Below are 14,650 nucleotides of genomic sequence, written 5' to 3'. Positions count from 1 at the left end.
TGGCTGCTGCTCTCAGATCAGTGACAGAGCCAAGAGTAGGTGCAGAGCCTCCCCTTCCAAGCCAAGTGCTCCCTGAGATTCAGGGAGGACAATGGGAGGCCATATCCTCGGAAGATGTGCTTCAATCCTCCAATTTTACCAAAGAAACTTTCCAGAAATACTACAGGAAAATGCTTTGCTATTTGCGCCACAATTGCTTTTGAGTTCACTCTCTATGACATCACATACTGCATCCATCAGCATTTTCTCGTCTTAAGCACCAGAAACCAACTATGGCAAATATGAGTCCCAAAGGAATCCATTAGATGGCTGTGGCGTGGCTTGCAGGCCTGCAAGAAACGCTGAGTCCTTAGATATGGGAGAGGGGCCATGAGGACGGTTCTGGACTAGGGTAGCAGGAGCCAGCAGACAGCAGCCTTTGGAGGCCCACATCACACATCTCCTGTGCCTGGCCTCACATCCTCTCACACTCCCCTCTGCTGCCACTGTGGTCTTTTTCGCACAGGTTTTGACCCAGTTTGCTGTGATAGTGCTTCATTTCAAAATGAGATGTGCTGCAGCCTCTTATGTCCTGCCCAAATTTTTTTGACGCCACCACCTGAGGTGCCAATGGGGACCTGGCGGGCACACACCCATGGAGGACCCAGGAGTGCACTGTGGACACTGGTCAGTCGACCCTGGCATCTGTCCCCTTGCAGACTGTTCTGCAACTGTTGCTCTGCTCCTCCGAAGTTTCCAGTGGGCAGGTGTGTCCTGGGTTACATTTCTCTTCCCGCTTCTTCTCTCCTGGAATCCCAAATATACTTACTGCACTTAAGTTCTTGCCTGGACTCCAAGTTTAGGAAAACTCAGACTAAGACAAAACCACATGTTGGGGATGAATTTAAAATCAGTCTCACCTGGTGAGACAGGTCAAGGTTCAGAGTCCAAGGAAAGCATTTCCTTGGCCAGCTTGGCTCATAGTCACCCCTTGACCAGACTGATGGCAGCCCCTCAAGACTCTACCCAGTAGTGGAGGGATAGTTCCCCAGAGTGAAGCAAGATGGTTATCAGAAGAAAGGCAATAGATACCCTTCAGTGGGGCTTCCCTACCCCAAAATTATCTTGGGGCACTTTAGAGACTCCATGTCTAAACTAAGCTCTTAGTTTCTCACGCAAACTTTCTGGCATTAACTTTAAAACGCAGGCCATCACCATCCTCCCAGATGCCTGAGACTGAATCCTGGGAGGGTGAATTGCCGCCTCTTTTCTCTACCATAGTCAGTGGATCACCCAGCCTGGGGATCCTGCTTCCTTAATATTTCTCAACTTTTGCCTGCTCTCCATGCCATTGCCATCGACCAATCACCTCTCCCCAAATGTACAAGCCTTCTATTGATCTCCCTTCCCTCCAGCCCTACAATTTCTCAGCAACTAGTGATATGAATGCTTCTTTGCTTAAGACTCCTGGTCCTCTGTGGGCCTCCTCTGGTGGCACAGCGGATGAGCTCTGGGCTGTGAAGCTGCCCAAAGCCTCTGCAGCGCCGGTTCGATCCCGGGCCACCGCAAGAGTACCACATGGCGCGCAGACCTCTCCTGCCGTGCCCGCTGCTCCCCTCAGCAGTGTACTTCGTCAGTCTGCCTGTTCTGTTCCCCGCTCTGGCTCTGGTGAATCCTCTCACCCTCCCGCGCTTCTGACTGTACCCAGTGCTTGTATAAATAAATAAATAAATAAATAAATATTAAAAAAAAAAAAGACTCCTGGTCCTCTGCCCTCAGGATAATGTTCTGGGACCTTCAATGGCATAAGTTTGTTTGTTTGTTTGTTTGTTTAAAGATTTATTTATTTATGCATACAAGAGCTGGGTTACAGGCCAGAGATGTGGGGGGAGGGATGAGAGGATTCACCAGAGACAGAGTAGGGAACAGAACTGGCAGACTGACTGAGATACACTGCTGAAGGGAGCAGCAGGTAAGACAGGAGAGGTCTGCTTTGCCATGTGGGTTTCTCTCTGGCTGGCCGGGGATCAAACTCGTGCTGCAGAGGTTGCAGATTTCTTTATAATGTGGTGCTTAACCCCTTGCGCCACCAGGGAGGCCCAATGGCATAAGTTTTTTACAACCTGGTCCCACTGGCAGGCCCTCCATTGTTAACCCTCAGGACTCCTCCTTCCTGTTCAGCAGCCCCTGTAGCCATACTGAACTGTCATTCTTTCTCACCAATTCCCGGTGCCTGGAAGCCTTTTCTGTGATAGTTAGCATGCTTTCAGTTGCAAGAACAGAACACCTGACCCCAACTGGCTTCAACAATCAGGAAAAGCGTTATCTCACTTGGCATAAAGACAAGATGGACCCTAGGCACTAATCAAGTAACTCAAAAATGTTGAGGAGCCAGCTCTTTCAGTCTCTCTACCCCCTTGGGGTCAGATTCATTCTAAAGTTGAATCTGGGTTGGGAAAAGATAGCAGTAGATTCCAACTTCATTCCTGGACATGACAACATCTACAGGGGGAAAAAGAGACCATGTTGAGTGTTTATTAGGTGCTTGGGAAATTTCCTCGGAAGCCCCTAGTGAATTCCTTCTCACTTCAATTTGTCAAGATGGGTCACAAGTCCATTCCTAACTCAATCACCAGCAATTAGTGGAGGAAGGGGTGCAGCGGTGGGGGGATTAGACCTCCAAATGAAACTGCTGTCTTCATTTGTCTGGCTACTTTATTACCAAACTCAACCCAAAATGTTAATGCATCTGAAAAGTCACCAAAGAGAAGCCTCCTCCTCTTTGTTTGCCATGCCCATCTCGCACACCCCTCTACACTGTAAGCTCTTTCACAGGAAGGAGTTGGTCCTTATGTACTCAGTAGCCTCTTTGCCTAACTCAGGGTTGGCATAGGAGAAACAATTTGCTGTTGGCTGCTTGAATGCTTCTGTAATTATAAAAACTATAATTTTTATATCAAAGTGTATCTTTACATATATTCTGTTTGGAACCCACTTTTTCCATTTAACAATATCAAAATCTTTGCATCTTGTTATATATATATATATATATATATCAGCTTTTATTTATTTTATTTTTTTAAAGATTTATTTTTATTTATTTATATAAGCACTGGGTACAGTCAGAAGCACGGGAGGGAGAGAGATTTCACCAGAGCCAGAACGGGGAGCAGAGCAGACAGACTGACGAAACACACTGTTGAGGGGAGCAGCGGGCGGCAGGAGAGGTCTGCCATGTGGGACCCTCCTCCAGTGGCCGGGGAGTAGCCGGGGATTGAACCGGCGCTACAGAGGCTGCAGGCAACCCAGCGCTCAACCGCTGCGCCACTGGGGAGGCCCTATATCAGCTTTTAAATAGTTACATATTATTTTTAAATAATTACATATTACTATGAAATACATAGTATTTCATAATACTGACACACTGTACCACAAATGATTTAACCCACCCATCCTGATTATTAGTCATTTAGATTGTTTCCAGCTTTATAGAATTATTAATAATGTTGCAATAAGCTTTCTTTTGCATAGATCTTGTATTCCTTCCTTATGATAAATACCTAACAGTGGCGTGTGGTTTGAAAAAAAAAATGGTGGCAAACTCTATAAGATGTTTTCCATCAAGAGATAGGGTATACAGCCTCTTTACCTGAAATCTGGGTTAATTTGTGCAGCTTGGATTATTTGCATACAGAAGTGACAAGGTGAGATGAAATCATACACATTCACACAGTTTTCATCTTTGACTTATGGAATGTTCCTTCTAAGGTCTCTTCATTTGGAAACACAGCATTGTCTGGGGATATGCCCAAGTCACATAGTATGGCCACAACCATTCTAGCTGAGCACAACATTTGAGTCGCCCTCCCCTAGGCAATAGATGTATGGGTGAAGAAGGCTTTAAAAGAACCCAGTGGGAAAATTTTGGGGTCTTCTCAGCTAAGGGCCCAGACACAAGGGAGCAGAGTACAGCCATCTCTGTTGTGCCCTGGCCCAGGTCCACAGAATCCCTGAACATAATAAAACAGCTGTTGTTTATATTGCTAAGTTTGGGGTAGATGGTTATGCAAAAGTAGTATCTGGAAAACTAGGAATTCCTTTATAAAGAAAATATACATATTAAACCTTTTGATTCTTTATTAAAAACTTAATTAAAATTTTATAACTCATTGCAAGAGCATTTTTGCTTCCTTTGAAGAACTGCCTCCAGGACATAGTGTAGAAGGTGGATATCTGGGCTGTCACCTCGAGCAAGTTTACCAAGATGTCTTCATTACAGTGGGTTCCAAGAAATTATCCATTAGAGTGGGTTTCAATTGACTTTGAGAGTTATGGCAGAAGGTTTACCAGGAAGTGTCCTTGGAAGATGCACTTGTAAGGAAAGGTAGGCAGGATTAGCCAGAGGCAAAAGGTGGCCTGCAATGTGGCTATAATTGAGACCTCAACTGATCCTACAGAAAGCCTATGTCCTCCAGAGATATCCCAAGTTGGAGGACCAAAGTGTCCACTGCCATCCACCTCTTACATTTTCCAATCCACTTGCTTCAGGGAGTTTGACCTAATCAGAGATTGCTTCTCCAGGATTTTGGTTGCGTTCATTTTCAGAGAAATTTGAAAGAAGAGTGTTAGTGGGTTGCTAAGTTGTTCTCAAGGTCATAAATGTTATTTGTCATCATATTTCCACCACCTGATCTAGGTTCTTCTCTCCTTCTGCTAGTATCTCTGGTAATCTAGGCAGCTTTCCATAGTTGGAGACCCACCATGAAGAGTCTGAGCTCCAGGTTACCATGCTCTGCTCAGGTCACAGCTCCTGACTTGTTCAGGCACCATCAAATTGGCCATGTGCACAAAGGATGCCCTAGGGGAGTCTCTAAACATGGCATATAGTCTCCTCTGCTCCTGTTGCTTGGCCATACAGCGGTACTTCCTCATGGTGACCAGGACCAATGACTGCTGCCAATACAGGGATTCCTGTCCTTGCTGATGACATCTTTGCTCAAGGAGTTCAAATTGATCAGCATCACTCAGTTTAAAGTTCATTGGAACTCTAACTGTATCCCCTGGAGGACACATTCCCACTTTGGGACCTCTAGACCCTGACAGCAGGAATTGGAAGCTCCACTTGAAAGAGGTGTAACTTTGGGTGAAATAGTTCCCCTGCAGCCAAAGGCAATTCCCAGAGGAAAGTACTACTGCCAGTGGTCAGCAGCCACAATTCCCAGGAACTGAGGGCATCTCAGTGAGTTGCCACCAAGAAACCCTTACAACACCTGAGATGCACCCTTCTTTCCAGGAAGTGGGGATAACAATGGTCCTTTGGCATGGGCATTGGGAAGGAAATGAGCTAACATATGTTATAAATCCCAGACCTTACTCAACAAATGTTAGTTTCTATCCCTTTTATGTCAAGAGTTCCATATGCGATCAGGTTTCCCTTTTTGCCTTGGCCATTAAGAAGCTTAGGGCTTTATGTGGTACTGAGTCGTAGTCGATTCATTCTTTTCATATTTCCTTGGTCCTGTTTGCTTTCTTTTTCTCCTTCTCTTAACTAACCCTGAACACAGTCCTTTGTTGCAAGCTGTTTGGACTGGGATCACATTTGCAAAATGGCAGGGAATAAACAAACACCTGGCAGAGAAACTGGGTGCTTCGAAGACAGTTCATGTTCCATGAAGCGACAGTGCCTCACCTACATTGCCACCCCAGCACCTGGCTCAAGCCTAACCAAGGGCTTTGTTACTGGGTCTTTGATTTGTTTTGGCATCTGTCAGCCAACCAGCACCTAGGCGTGGGAATCCCTTCACTTAGAGGATGACTCATAGCTCTGACAAGTTGGAAAAATACAAAAATGGGGGGATTAGTGTTATCAGGCACTCCCATCAGTCCAAAATCCTGTTGGTAATCTCTATCCCATCTTCTTTCCAGAAGGACCCCTCCACTACCCCTACCCCCAGATGACTCAGTGAGTGATAGTTCCACCCTGCTATTGGAATGGAGGCACTTAGGAGACAGAATGGGGCACATGTGGTCCAGATGTTGTACCTCAATGGGGCCCTCCCACTGCTGCTACCCACTGGATTTGGACACTACCCCAAGGCATTTGGAGGTCTCGGTCATGGAGACAGCGGACCCCAGTTGTGCAGCTGGGTTCTCTGTCTTGAGAGACCGTCTCCAGAATAATTCTCTTCTTTTCTTTTTTTTTAAAGATTTATTTATTTATGCATACAAGAGCTGGGGTACAGGCCAGAGGTGTGTGGGTGAGAAGATTCACCAGAGACAGAGTGGGGAACAGAACAGGCAGATTGACTGAATTACACTGCTGAGGGGAGCAGCGGGCGAGCCAGGAGAGGTCTGCCGCACCATGTGGGTTTCTCCCGGCTGGGGGATTGAACTCGTGTTGCAGAGGCTGAGGACAGCTTCATAGGTTGCATCTTAATCCCTTGCACCACAAGGGAGGCCCCCAGAATAATTCTTTTAAATAAAAGCCTCCCTTTCTCCCCTCCCTCTATAGGAGGTCTCCATGAGCCAGTGGGGCACCACGCCCACTGTTCTGGTTTCCGTGTCAGTGTACAAGATGAACCACACTTGTGAATAACACCTCCCCAGAAATCACGTAGGCACATATTCTCTACTGAAGCACTTGATGCATCCCACTGTTTGTGGCTCCAGAATTCCCCCCATCTCTCTCCTAATATTTGTGCTCTTTGGTCAAGTTCAAGAACTTGGGTGAAATATATGAGCCTGACCACCCCCACCCAGGGTTATATCTTGCTCACACAACTTGCTTCCTCTTGCAATTATATCACTGCCTCACAAGAGTGAGCACATGAGCGTGTTCAGGAAGGACTTAGAGTCTGGGGCTCAGTTTCTAGGCTCAGTTTCCAGGTCCAAGGGGGCAGCTCTGCCTGGGAGAGGAAAGGATAAACAGTGACAATGCTGAGAAAGAGGCTGAGTCAGGGCATTTGGATTCTAGTCCTCGTCCTGCCACCTACTAACTGGCTGACCAGGTAAATCACCCCTTCATTCAAGAATTGGCTTCCTCATTGGAAAATGTGTGAAGTCATCCTTACTTTTAAGATGATTGTGGCGGTCAATGTGCTATATTTGGGAAACTAGTATATCTAATATTTCATGTTCACACACCATGCCAGATGCTTGACCAAGCACTTTATAGCTATTATCTCACTTAACCCTCTGACAAACTTAATGACTTGGTATATGACCCCCATTTTATAGACATGGAAAGCAAGGCTTATGGAGGTCAAAGACATGGCAGTGAGTGGCAGAACCAGGCCTCACACATAGATGCATCTCACCCAGAAGAAGGAGCTCTCCACCACTACACAGGGCCTGGCTCAGTAAGCACCTCCATGCATCTTTACTCCAGTTTTCCCTGGTAAATCCTAGATCAGAATGATCATTCACCGAGGGCCTCCCCGGTGGCGCAGCGGTTGAGCGCTGGGTTGCGAAGCTGCCTGCAGCCTCTGCAGCCGGTTCGATCCCCGGCTGCTCCCCGGCCACTGGAGGAGGGTCCCACATGGCGCGCAGACCTCTCCTGCCGCCCGCTGCTCCCCTCAGCAGTGTACTTCGGTCCTTCTGCCTGTTCTGCTCTCCACTCTGGCTCTGGTGAATTCTCTCACCCTCCCACGCTTCTGACTGTACCCAGTGCTTGTATGCATGTATGTATAAATCAATCAATCAATAAAAATAAATAAATTAATTAATTAAAAAAAAATGATCATTCACCGAGCATGCCCTGTGTATGAAGTGTTTTATATTCCTTGCTCTAAATCTCACCTAAAAGGATGGCACATGACCCCCCTATTTTACAGATGAAGAGATGGAGCTTCAGAGAGGTCCAGTAGCTTGTCCAACAGCACACAGCAAATCAGGGGTAGAGTCGAGGTTGGACCAGGTCAGGCCTCCTGTTGGAACCCATAGTCATGTTCCACTCCATCATTCTGTCTGCCTGCAAGCTGCCTGTCTCCCAGGGTGGTGTCTGGGGACCAACATCTCCCTCTCTGCAGCCCTCACATACTGCATTCTCGAGCGTCTAGGGGCCTAAACTCTCCTTCTGGGACAAAACTTTTCATTTTCCCAGGTCCTGCATCCTAGAGAAGAAACATTCAGATGGGCTCTTGAAGAAGTTGCTGGTGATGGTGATACCAGGTCTAAGTGCCTGGTCTCAAACCCTTTCCTTAGAGCAAGTCCTTGGAAGGGCAAACTTGGGTCCTGGGGTCCTGCTGTTCAATAAGGACACCACATAGGAAAAGTGTGAGTCAGGAGCTGGCCGAAGGCATTAGGAACAAATTGCTGACTTCCCAGTTTTGTTGTGGGCTGCCCCATGCCTGGTCTTGTTTATAATGGTAATGTGGGGGTGGGGAGAATGCATGTAGGCGGGACTCTGAGGGTTGAAGCTGAAGGCTTGAAGATAGATTTCCTAAACCCACACCAACCTAGGAAACATTTACAGGAAGAAACCATCTATGGTTTCATGTGCATGCGTTTGTAAGAGAAGCCGGCAGTGACAGGAGGTAGAGCGCTGAGAGAGGGAGACAGAATGATACCAAGCAAAAGAGATGAGGGAGAAGCAGAAGTCAAAGGTACACACTAGCAGGATGGATGGATGCATGGATGGATGGATGGATGGATGGATGGATGGATGGATGGATGCATGAATGGATGGGCAAACTGAGATCCAGGCCAAAAGTTCTGGACAATGACTGAGTGTCCTGGGTTGGGAGCAGCCCTGAACAAAGGATGGAGCACTGATTGGGAACCAAGGTTTATGTTCTAGCCTTGGCTCCCCTCCCCACGGTGAGGAGGGTAGGGTGCTCTTTAAGGCTCCTGCAGTCTTGACAATTGTGGAGTCCACCAGTCACGTCACGTGAAAGCAAGTTTTGGAAGAGAGCTGTGTTTGAAAGCTGGGACTTTGACGTTTGCTGATGTCCTGTTTCCATGGAAACAGGGATCAGAATCGAAGAATGAACCTGAGAGCTCTGCTCTGGGGTCCCCAGATAGCTGGAGCTGCTATAGGCCCCCCTTCATTTGTGGTAACTGGAGCCCTCTGAGCTCCAGCCATGGGCTCATGCCTTGGGAAGGATGGTTAGGAAGGAGGTTTTGAACATGGGGCTCTGAGGAATACAACTAATATTTATTGAGCACTCACTGGATGCCCCATTCCATGCCATGTCCATAACGTAGAAGGAATAGGAAGAATAACTCATGAAGAAACTTCAAAATCTCTGGATCCTCAGAATAGACTTACTCTGTTGAACTTGATCAGTTCATTCCACACACTTGCTAACTCCACATACTTGTAAACTGGGTACTGGATATGAGGATAAATAAGAAATAATCTTTTTTTTTTTTTTTATAGAGGCATGTTTATTTATTTATTTATTTGTTTTGTTTGTTTGTTCTGTTTACACATGCACTGGGTACAGTCAGAAGCGCGGGAGGGTGAGAGAATTCACCAGAGCCAGAGCGGGGAGCAGAGCAGGCAGAAGGACCGAAGTACGCTGCTGAGGGGAGCAGCGGGCGGCAGGAGAGGTCTGCGCGCCATGTGGGACCCTCCTCAGGTGGCTGGGGAGCAGCCGGGGATCGAACCGGCGCCACAGAGGTCGCGGGCAGCTTCGTAACCCAGCGCTCAACCGCTGCGCCACCGGGGAGGCCCAATAAGAAATAATCTTAAGCTTCCATCACAATCTTTGGGTATCCAAGCTCAGATCTGAGGTCACAGGAGCTCATGATATCCATGAAAAGCTCATGAAAAGGTGTGAAAAGCTCCCTGGTCCCCCCTCCCATTTTTCTGTCCTCATGCCTCTCCCCTGCTTCATGTGTGCCCTGAACCCACCAACCCTGGAGCTCTAACATACTAGCTTTCTTATTCCTCATGCTGTACCCTTACCTGGGAGCCTTTACCCTGCTGCTCTGTTAGCAAACTCCTATTGAAACTTTAAAGCCCCAGCTACAAGCTCACCCTCTCTTAAAAGCCCTCTTTCTTCAACTGTGACCAAGAGAAGGGTCTCTTTATTCCTTCTCTTCTCCTTCTCTTCTCCTTTAGGACTTTACAGTCATCCTCTACCTTTCTTCTGTAACTTTGACCTCTCCCTCTCTACTTGCTCCTCCCAATCAGCATTTCCTTAGGCTCCAGTCTCTCCTATCTTAAGACATAACACAACGAAACTCCTTACCTCCACCATGCTGGCCTGTCTTTCACAGGCAAACTTCTTCAAAGAGTTGTCTGCACTTGCTGCCATTCTCTGTCTCCTCTCCCAGTGCCTCCACCATGCAGAAGTGGGGACTGACTCCAGGAACTGGGCTTGGCTTCTATCCCCATTGCTCCCCTAAAGCTGCTCTCACCAGCCAACCCTGATCTCCAGAGAGGTTGGTCTCCTTCTGGTGCTCCACCACACTCTGGCATTCAACATCTTCCTTGAAGCACTCTCTTCCCTGGATAACTTCTCCCCAGATTGTCTCTGGGACAGGCCTCCTCCATCTCCTTCATCAGCTCCTCCTCCATCAGACCTGCTGGTCTCCTCAGAGCTCTTTCTCCAGCTTTTCTCTGAGAGTGCTCATCCACTCCTGTTGGAGTCCAAAGAAGGAGTACCTCCTCCAGGCTACCTTCCCTGACCTTCTAGATCAGGTTAGCACCCCACAGGGCCTGTGCCCTCCATCTTGACACTTGTCATGGTATCTCATAAGCACTGATGGAGCTGCCTGCTCCCCTCAGTGGCTGCACAGCCAGGAGCAAATCCATCCTGGATCCATCCCCAGGTCCCAGGTGAGTGGTGAGCAACAAGTTACAGAAGGAGCCAGGAGCCATATCAGGAGGTTTCTTTTTGCTGAGGAACTTGGGCTTCATCTTGTATGAGATGAGGAGCCACGGAAGAGCTCCAAGCAGGAGCCTGCCTTAACCACATCCCTCTGGCTCACCAGGAAGGAGGAGGGGTGAGGGAAGTCTGAAGCACAGAGATCAGATAAGGGCAGCGCCATAACCCAGGACTGGATGGTAGCAAGGAGAGTGCTGCCTGCAGGAAGTAAACAGAACATGCTTACTAGGTCCAGCTGGTCAACCTTGGTTCTGGCTGGGGATGAGAATGAAAAGGAGTGGAGACCAATTCTCAGGTTTCTGGTTCAGGTAGCTGACTAGATGTCAGAGCTGCGTGCAGAGAAGGGGATTGACTATAGAAACTGGGTAGAGGGAAATAATGAGCCTGTTTGTGAACACATGGACTTTGACATGACTGAGGGACCTCTGGGGGAAACAACTTTCAACTTTGCAGAGATGGGGCTAGTTCTCAAAAAAAAAAAAAAAAAAATCCAGGCCAGTGGAATGAACTCAGGAATCATTCTGGAGGCACAGATGTGGTCAATGCCATATATTCATGGCTGAACTTGCCAAAGACAAAGAGAAGGTACAGGACAGAGCCTGGGAGAAGCCCACTTGCGGCAGATTGTCTTACTGTTGGGCAAAAATTCGCCTTTCCGTTTGAAACATATTCCACACCTGACCTCCCCAACATCCACTCAAACTTCAGTTAGATTCTCCTTGACCCCCTCCCACTCCATCCCACTCCACCGCCACTGGGCTGCTTTCAACATCCCTTTCCCCCTTTTAGGTGGCCTTTGAAGCCCCATGATATCCCATTGAAATGTGCCCTGCCTCACAGCTCTCAGCCTAGTTTTTTTCCCCCTTTGTGTATGTATGTGGTAAAATAAACATAATAAAATTTACCATTTTAACCCTTTCAAGTAAGACAAAGTGGGAAGCAGAACAGGCGGATCTACTGAAATACACTGCTGAGGGGAGCAGTGGGCGAAACAGGAGAGGTCTGCTGAACCATGTGGGTTAGCTCCCTGGCCAGGGACTGGGTAATCCAACTCGTGCTGCAGTGACTGGCAATAGTTTGATAGCGCTGTCCTTAACCCCTGTGCCACCAGGGAGGCCCCCAAAGTAGCCATCCTTATCCACAACTTTTTCATTTTCCATACTGAAATGTTGTACCCATTAGACAATAACTCCCCCTCCCCCTTGTCCCTAGTCTTGGCAACCACCAGTCTATTTCCTGTCTCTGTGGATTTGGCTACTCTAGGAAACATATGAGCACACACAAAACACATTTGTCCTTTTGTGTCTGATTATTTCACATGATATTTTCTAGATTTGTTCTTGTGGTAGTATGCATCAGAAGCACATTCCTTTTTCAGGGCCAAGTAATATTCCTATATATATATGCCATAATTTCAATTCCCATTCATCTGTCATTTTGAACATCATGAACATTTTGTGGTTTGCATCTTTTAGCTATTACGACTAAGGCTGCTATGATCATTGGGCACAAATATAAGTTTGAGGCTCTGTTTTTTAGCTTTTTGGGTATACGTTCCACGTAAAGGCAAAATTGCTAGATTATATGGTATGTCTGTTTAGTATTCTGATGCATTGCTACACTGTTTTCTATAAGGGAAATTTTCCATATTTTGCATTCCCACCAACAGTGCACTCTTTCAATTTGGCCACATGGTCCCCAAAACTTATTTTCTTTCTTTTTCTATAACAGCCATTTTAAAGGTTATGAAGTAGCCAACTCATTTGATTTAGCCATTGCTGCACTAACTCACCTCCTCCCGTGACACCTGACAACACCTCCCTCAGCTATGCCAGGGAGCTCTTATTTTCTGCTCTGGGGCTTCTCTGACACCATGGCAAGGGCACCTGCAGAACCTCTAGGCATTCTGCTCCTGTCTTAAGAACCAGCTATCAATAACTTCACCTCTCAGGGCTCCTCCCAGGTGCAGAGTCTTCCCTTCCTCCCTCCCCACCGCACCCCCTTGACATTGTGACGCCCACACATCTTTTAGCATTCAAATGTCACCTCCTCAGAGAAGCCCTCACAAGCCACCAACCCTCCCCCCATGGGATGCTCTCACAGCATCTTCCTCTTGGCACAGTTTTTCATGACACAGTTATCGGTGTTGCCTTTGGGCTAACCCTTGTCTTTCCCATTGGGCCTCACATACAGACCCCACAATCATGTTCATCATTGCATTCTTGGTCCTGCTGCGATGCCCACCCCGAACAAGACATTCAGGAAGCCTTTATTAAATGAATTATCTTGCTCAACATTTAACACACTTTTATGGAGCACCTTTTCTAGGATAAGACTCCCACAGGACTTAAATTCTAATGAGAGAAACAGGTAAAGATAAATAAGCAATGACAAAATATACGTGGTGGTGATGGCTGGGATAGGAGAGAAATAGGACAGGAGAAATGCCATTGCATGGAGGTTCCTTAGGGAGGGCTCTCGCCATGCTAGATCAGGGACCTAGAGGGAGGGAGGGGATAAGTGGAGCCATGATACGGGAAACAGCCTTCCAGGCAGTTGGAACAGCCACAGCTGAAGTGTAGCGAGAGGTTGGCTGGCCCCAGGGCAGGGTAGAGGAGTAAGGAGAATGTCCCCAGGCACTGGACACTACAGGCGGCTTCATGGAGGCTTCATGGAGGGAGTAGACTCAGGCCAGACACTCTGGAGGAAGGGGGAGGTGCAGCAGGAACCTGGGAAGGATCTTGGTGTCACTTCCTCTCCCCAGTCACCCCTGGCAGACCTTGGCTTGCGCTTTCTTGTAATTCTCCGTGTCCCTGGTTCAGGGCTAAACACATAGTAGGTGCTTTTGAGATAGAACTAAACCCATTCAGTAGACTGCCTAAACCCCCTTTTTGCTGTGAAAAAGCAGGCCCAGGACAAGTATAGATCCATGGGAAGATGTTGCAAAAATACATTTGCGTTTTAACTTAAATCCACTTGCTTCTTCCTCAACACCTCTATTTGGCTGGCTCTGCTGGGGTAATACCTTCAGGAGTAATCATCTTTTTCAATTCATAAAACGTTCCCCCAATTACTATCTCGGCTGAGTCCCCAAACAACTTTCAAAGCAGCCACTGTCCCTGTCCCGAGGCGGCCAGACCGCAGACTTGGCCAGCACTGACCGTGGCGACTCCCCCTGGCTGCTGCGCTTCTTCCTCCTGGCTGCCTCTGACATGGGCATTGTCACCCTCATTCCCCAGAAGGGTTCAGAGAGAGGATGTCACCTGCCTAAAGTCCACCAGCGAGTCCTCGAGGCAGCTCTTAAAGCTGGGTCTCAGGGTGCCAGATCTTCACGTCCCCCTGGAGGCTCCTGATCTCCTTGGGGAAAATGCTAAAACCAGGGTGACCAGCCTGTGCCTGAGCCTCCCTTGGTGGAGACACTCGAGGTTTTGATCAGCTGCATCTCTGTTCAATTCTAGGACCCATCTTACTGAGGGCCAGAGGGGATGGGCCGCTGTACAGTGGCCACGCAAACAGCCCCCCATCCTCCCGGCAGCTGTGATGGACACCAAACACTAAAATGGAGCCGTGCCTCAACCAGGGAGAGGAAACAAGATCTTCTGGCATCCTTGGCAAGTGCAACTCCTAGGCTGACTCTGTGGGGCTAAGGTCTCCTTGCTTTCATTGTTGTCTCCTGGAGGCCTGGACCCCTTAGGCCTGTTCCGAGAGCCCAAGATTTCTGCCTCCTACTTTCTGGCAACTGAGGGTGGAAGGAGGAGCCTATTCTGGCCTGAGCTAGGAATTCACCTCTCCTCTGCTCCCACATCACCTGCCTGGCTTTCCACGCTCTGTCACTC

Source organism: Talpa europaea (assembly GCF_964194135.1).
Source record: "Talpa europaea genome assembly, chromosome: 9".
In the NCBI taxonomy this organism is placed as follows: Eukaryota; Metazoa; Chordata; class Mammalia; order Eulipotyphla; family Talpidae; genus Talpa; species Talpa europaea.
This window is presented reverse-complemented; position numbering follows the sequence as displayed.